The sequence below is a fragment of the Clarias gariepinus genome, chromosome 2 (genome assembly GCF_024256425.1).
Source record: "Clarias gariepinus isolate MV-2021 ecotype Netherlands chromosome 2, CGAR_prim_01v2, whole genome shotgun sequence".
NCBI classification, from domain to species: domain Eukaryota; kingdom Metazoa; phylum Chordata; class Actinopteri; order Siluriformes; family Clariidae; genus Clarias; species Clarias gariepinus.
In genome coordinates this window covers 42,872,454-42,881,916 of record NC_071101.1, presented here as the reverse complement: position 1 = coordinate 42,881,916, position 9,463 = coordinate 42,872,454, and positions in this window count along the sequence as shown.

The following is a 9,463-nucleotide window of genomic DNA, read 5'->3' as shown; positions in this document are numbered from 1 at the left end:
TAATGTGTATGTCTTCACTAAATCTTACACAAAACACAAAATGACCTACAAAAAAACCATAAAAAACCAACTTGGCCGGCGTTTCGATTCAAGTTCCGAGGCAAATTTCCAGTCCTTTAGATGTTTGTCTGCTGAGGTACCGCCTTAATTTATTAGTCAACTTGTCTGCAAAACTCAACTCCCACCAAATTTGTGAACATTTTGTTGATTCGAACCCACTGAACTTAAACAAAGTATGTTCTAAATAGTATGTTTTACTAAAACACAGCATGTTCTAAATCTTTCTACTTGTGTATAGTGCTGTTACGCTTGTCCCGACCAAAACGAGATGACAAAAAATTCAGGTGTTTCTTTGAAATGTTAGCTAGTTTACTGGAAGATACCTGAACAGTCATTGATTAAAAGAGATTAAGATGTGCATGTCATGAATAGGCATGAAGGCCGGTAGGTTTGTTTATATATAGGGAAGTGTTTCTGGTGCATGTTTACCGCTTTATCCTGTATACACTGTCGTGGGGGACCTGGAGCCTATCCCAGGAGACTTACAAGACAGGGTACACCATGGACGGGATGCCGATCCATCACAGGGACACACACACATACACACAGTACGGGCAATTTGGGAACATCCAATTAGCCTAATCTGCATGTCTTTGGACTGTGAAAGGAAACCGGAGCACCCGGAGGAAACCCACCAAACTCAGGATGAACATGCAAACTCCATGCACACAGACATGGTGGGAATCGAACCCAGACCCTTGTGGTGCAAGGCGACAGTGCTAACTGCTAAGCCACCGTGCTGCCATGTTTAATTTAGGTATAAGAATAAAACAGTCGATAAATTGTTTAAAATACATTTGTAGAACTTTAGTTTGTTCCTTCAGGGGAACATTTTAAGGTTCTAAGGAGAACCCTGGGACAAAAGCTACAATCATTACTCTGGAAAAAATCCTGAAAATGTAAATAGTTTGTAATTTTCTTATTATTTAGGGTAAGCTGCCAATACTAAAGTTTTTTTTTCGTAGTTGTAGTAGTGTGCACTTAATTAATTTGGGTTACTCACGAACACCCCTAAGTTATGACCACCTGTTCTGTTTTGTTTTTGCGAGTGTGTTCTTTTCCTCACACCCTTTATGGGCGTAACAAGCGTAGTGGGAACATAAAATAATTTCTCCATCTCGTGTTCCAGAAATGTGATGTTTCCTCTATGGGGATTGAGAGGCAGTGTAATCACACACACACACACACACACACACACACACACACACACACCTGCCCGCATTGTTCAATCAAGTCTGGCACACGACAGGAAGAGAATGTTTGCATCCTCCACTTAAGTGCCCCTTTCCTCCCATGATGACATCACAGGGAACAGGAAGTCGTTGGATTGGAAACCCCCGCCCCCCCCTCCGCTTGTGTTAAGGGTTCGAGCGAGACAGACACATGCGCTCTGACCCCCTACACGCACAGATGCAGTCCTACGAAAGGCGCTACGAGGCGGAAAGAGAAGGAAGGAGATGGATGGATGGATGGAGGGATGGAACGGAGGGACAGAAGGGGCCGAGGGGAAGCTCGGAGCGCTCCTGGTGGGCCGCGGGGGGCAGGATGTTATGGTTTGTTCAGCGTTTAATGTGGGCGTTTCCGACAAGGTGCAGAGTGCCCTCCTCACCACAGAACGGGAGATTTATGACAGTGATGGCTGACGGCTCACTTCTCCAGGGTGTGTGTGTGTGTGTGTGTGTGTGTGTGTTGGGGTACTTTTTTGCCTGTGCATCTGTATATACAGTACATGTGTGTATATATCTGTGTTCTTGGCAGAATCCACTTCCACTTGCTCTGTAGTAGCGGTCCCTTCATTCCTGGCCTTGAGGATGAGGATGTCAGCTCAGTCAAACTTCAGAGCTGGAAAGTTTAAAAACAGCACATGCAGTCTGGACATGACCTCTGACCCCACTTTAAAGTCTACACTTAGCACAATAGCACAGTCGGCTCATATGGTCTGGCAACCTGCTCTGGCGGTTAAGCCAACAGGTAGAGGCGTGCAGCTCTGACCCTGTGTTTTTATCTTGACCGCAGCCCCCATGCTGGGCCTCCCATAAAAGTGTCGTCTGGCCCCTTAATGTGTTTTCCACCGGGCTCCGCGCACTGATTTTGGCTGGGGCCTTGATTGATTTTTATAGCCATGAGACTTTGTTATTGGAAGATATCTTAGCGGCTCCTCGTGATCTCGCTCCTGCCGCAATGGCTAAATGAAACAGATGCAACACGCCCGTCCGCCCCCCGGGGGGCAATTGGAAACCGCGCCGACCGGAATCAGCGTCAGAACAAACGCACCGGCGCTTATCTCTGTTATTCCATCGTCTAACATCTTTTTAAGCTCGTGGACAGAGTGGGGGGTGCGAGGCGGGTCAGAGAGGTGCTGCGTCTGCATCGTCCAGATGTAGGGAAAAGCACCTATATTTGGATGTTTTGGAGACGAGGTCGGTCAGAGAGGAACGCTCAGCCTTTCGAAGCGGACTGTTCCACGGAGACGCAGGCGGGAAGGGGTCACAGGAGCGGCTCGCTAACCAGCCTCACTCAGCACCCGTGGACAAACACCTCATCCTGCATGACAAAAATAAAAGCGTTTTACTTATCTCCTTGTAATAAACTATAGAATAAATCTAATATATATATATATATATATATATATATATATATATATATATATATATATGTGCCCATCTAATTTTAAAAGTTTTTTTAATGATATATATATATTATACAATTATATTGTAAAAGTTCTTTTTAATTTTAATAAAATTTAAAAAACAAGAAAAAAAGTTTATTTTAAAATCACGTTTTAATTTTGTATCTCAGTTTATACTAGTTCTTATTACAAATTAAATAAATTGATAGAACAAGGCTAATTATATATTTTTTCACTCTAAAACTCTAAATTCATTAATTTTACAGCACAAACAAGCAAACAATCATTTAAACAAAGAAATATGTGATTTAGCTTGCTTTTATTTTGTTCATTTGTCTATTTATATCTGGAAATTACCTGTTTCACCTTGAAACTCTTTTTCAAGTAAACAAGCAAAGTAAATACATTAATCACACATTGACACAAACACACAATTCTTCAAGTCTCAGCATCTTTTGCAAAATAAATAACAGCTAGCTTTTTTTTATTAAAAATGAATACGTTTTTTTCTCTCATTAATTTATTTATTTATTTACAATTTTATTTGTATTTCATTTAAATCTTACCACTAAATCTTTAAACCACAAACTAGAACAACAACTTTATCTTCTTCTTATAAAACAACCACATAAACATAGAAACAAATAATACAAACAAGGAAATTTTATTTTTTGTTCCTTTTTACTTGTAAAATTGGATTTAAAAATCGGTAAAATTCAAAAACATTTGAAGACAACCTGTTCACTCTCGATGTGTGACAGATACATTCCTCTCCTACCTTAATGCATATTTACAGTAAATTACTGTCTCGGGGTCTGTGTGCATGGAGTTTGCGTGTTCTCCCACCTCTTGGTGGGTCTCCTCTGCGTACTTCGGTTTCCTCCAACTCTCCAAAGATATTAGGCTAGTTAGCATTTTGTGTGTGTACTTGTGCCCAGGTGTACCAGGGTACACCCTACCTAGTGCCCCTAGTCTCCTGGGATAGGCTCCAGGCCTCCTCCGACTGTGTACAGGATAAGCGGTGTAGAGAACGAGTGTGTGAGAGAGTGTTAATACAATTAAACTTCGGGACTTTCCTTTCTAGACTGTGTAACTATTTATAATCTTATTCAAAAGGGATTTTTTTAAAAGAAAGTTATTTAAGAAGTCACATATTTATGGCCTTCACGTGATCTGTGGTGACCTTTTAATAATGTCCCACCCAGTGAGAGAGGGAGATGAGAGGGAATGAGGAGAGAGAGAGAGAGAGAGAGAATGGAAAATTGAAAGTAAGGAAGAGAGGAGGGAAAGAAGGGAAGGGCAACAAGAGAGAGAGAGAGAGAGAGAGAGAGAGAATGAAAGAGCTGTTTGGCAACATCACTCCCTATTTTAAGCCTCTGTGATAAGGCCACACTGAGGAGAGGGTGCTTGGCTCTTGGTTTTGTGCTGTTGATCAGTTTACTTTGAGGCCTTCTATCGCCAGCATGCTCATCTCCGAACTGCCTCAGGTCATGTGTGTGTGTTTTATGTGGGAGTAAATAAACTGCAAATACTAGTTAAAAATAATCCATGATGTTGAGTAGTTGAGTTAAACTTTGCCCTGAAACACACAACATGTATTTAAACTGAACAGATGTTTAGATGGAAACATTTGGTTTGTTGGCGATGTCATCATTCATGTTAGATGTTACAGTCGTAGTTTATTGAGAAGCTCCTGAAGATGGGTCGTGAATGGATCTTCCAGCAGGACAGTGACCCAAAACTTACCGGAGAACAAAGGAGCGTCTTAAGAAGAAGAACATTAAGGTCATGGATTGGCCGAGCCACTCTCCAGACCTTAATCCTATAGAAAATGTATGGAGGGAGCTGAAACTTTGCGTTCTCAAGTGACAAGCAAGAAACTAAAAGGATTTAGAGAGGCTCTGTAAAGAAAAGTGGACAAAATCCCTCAACCTGGTAACCGACTACAAGAAATGTCTTACCCAACAATCATCTGATAAAAATTATAAGCCCTTAATTGCTTTGTAAGTGGGCGAACTTACACAATCTGCAATATTTTTATAGCTGTGTTAAGAAAGGACAAAAAAGTCCTATAAACCAAATAGAGATAGTTCTTCCTTATTATTTTATCTCTACCTACAAACTTTTGGTATCTTGCCAAAAATCACGTTTAAGTTTTGCTACCTATTAAATATTTTGTGGGAAATTACCCTGTATTATTTCTTCTGTCCACCTAGAATTGTTTTTGTCATTTTGACAAAAATTGTGTGCAACTTTTTACAATGAATATTTATGTTAAATATTGTATGTGAAATTATTAGCGTTTAGGTTAGTAGCTGTAGCATTAAAAGAGTCAAACCTCAGACACTAAACACTGATGACATCTGACAGGTTATGCATTAGTTTATGTATTTGTTTAAAATAAATCTTTAAAAAATGTTTAAGATAAGAAGGTCATTGGACAAGACTATACATGTGTCACTGATATAAATTCTAGCTTTCTGTTTAGAGTTCATCCGGAAACTTGTGTTTAAATTCTGTTTCCTTTTTTTTTTTTCATGCATAACACATTTTTAGTTACAATACCTACATTTTATAGGTACAGTTTGATACTGCGCATACTATAAAAAGCACACGACAGACACTGAACACATCTTGGATAGTGATGATTGCATGCACCAAAGACCACAGCTGTGTAAATGCGATTCTCTCGCAAATCATGCCTTTCATTTCTTCAATCCGTGAGTGATCTTGTGTACAGAAATGCTGGAGCTTCACCTCCTGAGATTAAAGAACAAACGTGAGAACCGAATAAACGCTCAGAAGCACAAGAGCAAGTTTGATGAAAGCGGCACACACAGTGTCTGATAAAGATCAGAGATCAGGAGACCATCTGCTTGTGTGTATGTGTGTGCGCGACCTTTTATCCAGTGCATGTGAGCTGGAGAGATAAACAGCATCGAGTTGGGCATCGAGATCGTTGGACATTATAACCACTCCTTCCTCTCCGATTCACACACACACACACACACACACACACACACACACAAACGTATACACACAAACACATGCGCACACACACACACATGCTGTAACTTCAAAATTAATGAGTGATACGAATGGGCCATGAAATGAGCCTCATTCAGCCAACCCTTGAAGAACATCTCTCTCTCTTTCTCTCACACACACACACACACACACACACACACACTGCTTCTCATTTATCTGATTTAGAGGCCCATAGGGATGGCTGCAGGCTGTGTTTGGAGCTAAACTGGCAGTGCCACATGGTGCCAGCTCCTGAGGTCCTCCCTCTGGTCCACCATGTCTCTTTCTCAGTTGTGACTTTTGACCCACACGAGAGGAGAAACTGTCCCCTTAAACAAACACACGTGTGCATGCACACACACACACACAAGCTCTAAGTATACAACCCTTGTTTCCTTCCCTTTTTTTACCTGAGGTTGTTGTGTATTAAAATTAATTAGTGCACATTTGTCTTCTAGAGCAGATGGACAGATAGGCATTTGTGACATTTTCTTCATCCCACTGTCATATACGGCATATATGTTATATACAGGGTGAAAGAAGAGTCTAGTGTGTGCCGTGTGTGTGATTAGAAGGCATTAAAAAAACATTGGTCTTATAATATCTATCTATCTATCTATCTATCTATCTATCTATCTATCTATATAATAACAATGTATATAATCTAATCCTCTAATCTCAGGTCTAATCCTATACAACAATAACTGTATCGTCACCCACATGCATACATGTTTACATAACAATTCTTCTAATATAAATTGCTTATTTCTTAATCTATAAACCTACTCATTTACAGTATATGCATGTCTGTGTAACAATGCTTACAATATATGTCTAAAGGTATAAAAGAATACATGTGCTCTTGCTCATATACTGCATGCTCAGGTCAGTGAAACTATACATCTCTCTATTTTTTATATATTAGTTCTTCTACTGTAGACAGTATATATCAGTATTTACTTTGTGTCTACAACTGCATTATATAACATCCTAACTTTATCTACTCTACACAGCCATATATGTCTAACAAAGTCCTAGATCTTAATATCTAATTCCTATAACCGTACATGATTATGTTTACACACGTAAATGCCTATATGTCTTCACCTTCACTCTTTTATCTGGATATCAATATGTGTGAATATCACCCTATAACTTTCCTCACTTAATATGTATACATTTATCTTTATGTATGCATGTCTACCTTTATGTACTGTAAATGCCTTGAAATTCCCATAATCATACAATCAATGTTCTTTATACACATGTCTATAAAGACTAAGGATGCTTAGCTGTCTATTCCTTAAGCCCCTTATCTATATCTGTAGTTGTACCTATGCATGCCATTACTTTATACTCCTTATAGTAACATCCTTGTCGGCGCGCACAATAAAGTGACGTAATAATAATAATAATAATAATAATAATAATAATAATATGTGCCCACATAAACAGGGTTTTGCATGTAGGGCCTGTCACCTCCACACCGAATTCACACAGGATGCAGGACACGCGCTGCGCCTTTGGAGGCTGAACACACACACACACACACACACACACACGTCAAAATAGCACATAGTTAGCACAGGTGACGCTCTATATGATAGGATGCGGTTTAGGGTTTGGAAAGCAGCCGTCCTCGTTATCTTCCTGGACTTCTCTCTCTCTCTCTCACACACACACACACACACACTTTTTTCCCCGTTGCCGGAAACCACCTCTCTCTCTCTCTCTCTCTTTGCTTTTAATGTCCCTCATGTAATGCGTGTTTTCCAGCTTTTCCAGTCGGTGCGCACCAGAGCAGCCTGGGAGGGACGGGGAGGCAAATAAAGAGCAGGACGAGACAAGAGACAGAGAGAGAGAGAGAGAGAGAGAAACAGGACACCTGTTTTGGAAAAAAAATACAAATAAAATAAAAATAAAAAAACCTCCATCATGGGGACCCTCTAAAAGTTTGCTGACTTCGCGCACTTGCGACATGGAAAAGAGAGACGCGCCTTTCCTTTTTGGCAAGGGTGGATCTCGAAACAGCAGGGGAAAAACAGCAGTTTATGAGTGGAGAGATAAATAGGGGCATTTATATATTTATTTATTTATTTATTTGCTATGTGAATCAATTCATTGCCGACTGACGCAGTTTGGGAGACACAGGAGACGCACTGCGCAGAGAAGCGCAACAATGTACGCACAAGCATTTTCCCTATTTATTATTATTATTATTATTATTATTATTATTATGCAAAGATCCGTTTTAATACAACGCTTTAATGTTCTTTAAATATTCTGTTTTTTTTTTTGTTAAAAATAAAATTCCAATAAACCGGTGTACTAAGTACATCTGCTGCCATTTTTGGACACATTCTGATTTTCATTTAATTTTTATCTTCCAATAAGTCTCTTAAATAGAATGGAGTGCTGATTATTAATTCAACAGACGGCTCCTCTAGATTATGACAAATTTAATTTATAAGGAAGTTAATTTATAAGGGAATCTGCAGCAGGCCGGTTAATCAATGCGTATTAAAGTGTATCAGATATATACAATTGATTGTTTCGTTTTTCTATTCTTATTTCGTTGTTTTAAGGGTACCTTGTAAAACTGTATAATTTGTAAATATATAATATAATATAATATAATATAATATAATATAATATAATATAATATAATATAATATAATATAATATAATATTCTCCATGGTTTAATTCCTGTGGAATTTCCAAGATCCGTTGTAAAACTCGCCCTCAAATTAAACGCAAAAGTAAATGACCTATCTGATCATTAACACATCTTTAACAGCAAAGAAACAAGAAACAAAATCAACAGAATTCACACCGCAAATTACGTACTGGTTCCTCAATGATTGTGAAGTCGGGCAAACCTTTCTGGACACTTTCAAATGCTTTGGTCAGAGAGAGAGAGAGAGAGAGAGAGAGAGAGAGAGAGGGGTGAAAGATTAGGAGGTGGAAATATGAGACGCCGCTATAACCACCGTGCGTAAAGTCCTTTTAATCAGCACCGCGTTCACTTTCAAAGCTGTTAAGTAAAGACATCAAACGGAAACATTGTATACAAAATAACACAACAAGCAACATCTAAAACAAGCTGCAGTGCTTGATCAAGAACAAGAAGTTTAGTTTTTTCTCAGCCTGCATAAGGAAGGAATCATCCTGCTCCGAGGTGATAGAGCTACGGATGAATAAAAGTTCTCCAAAACACGCCAGAGATTATTTGCACATTATTTGCACACGTCCAAAAAAAAAAAAGCCCTAAAGATGTTGTCACTCTAAAAACAAAAGTTTTCCAAGAAGATATTTGTATTTGTTTTTTTGTTTTTTTTGGTTTATTAGTTTTTTTTTAGGGATTGCTTCTGTTTGGAGATTAAGAACGATGAAAAATCCTCACAATGTTTAAACAATGTTTGCACACTCGGGCACCTTCATGAGGATGATGGAGAATGTGCTTGTGGGCTTAAAAAAACATGACAATTCAGTCCATGTATGCACCTTACATAGTTATTATTAATTAAATGCTCAGTATATCATGAAACATTTTTATTTCCGCACATGCATTGTTTTTTTGTGTTTTTTTTCTTTTCGTTCCCGGGCGTGTGAGAACCCTGATTTCGAATGACATTATTTTCCAATAATGATGCGAATAATGTTCTTAATGATGATAAGAAATATGGATGATTAAGCATGACAAGCTGCAATAATTCAGCAAATATTGGACACTTTTATTACAACAA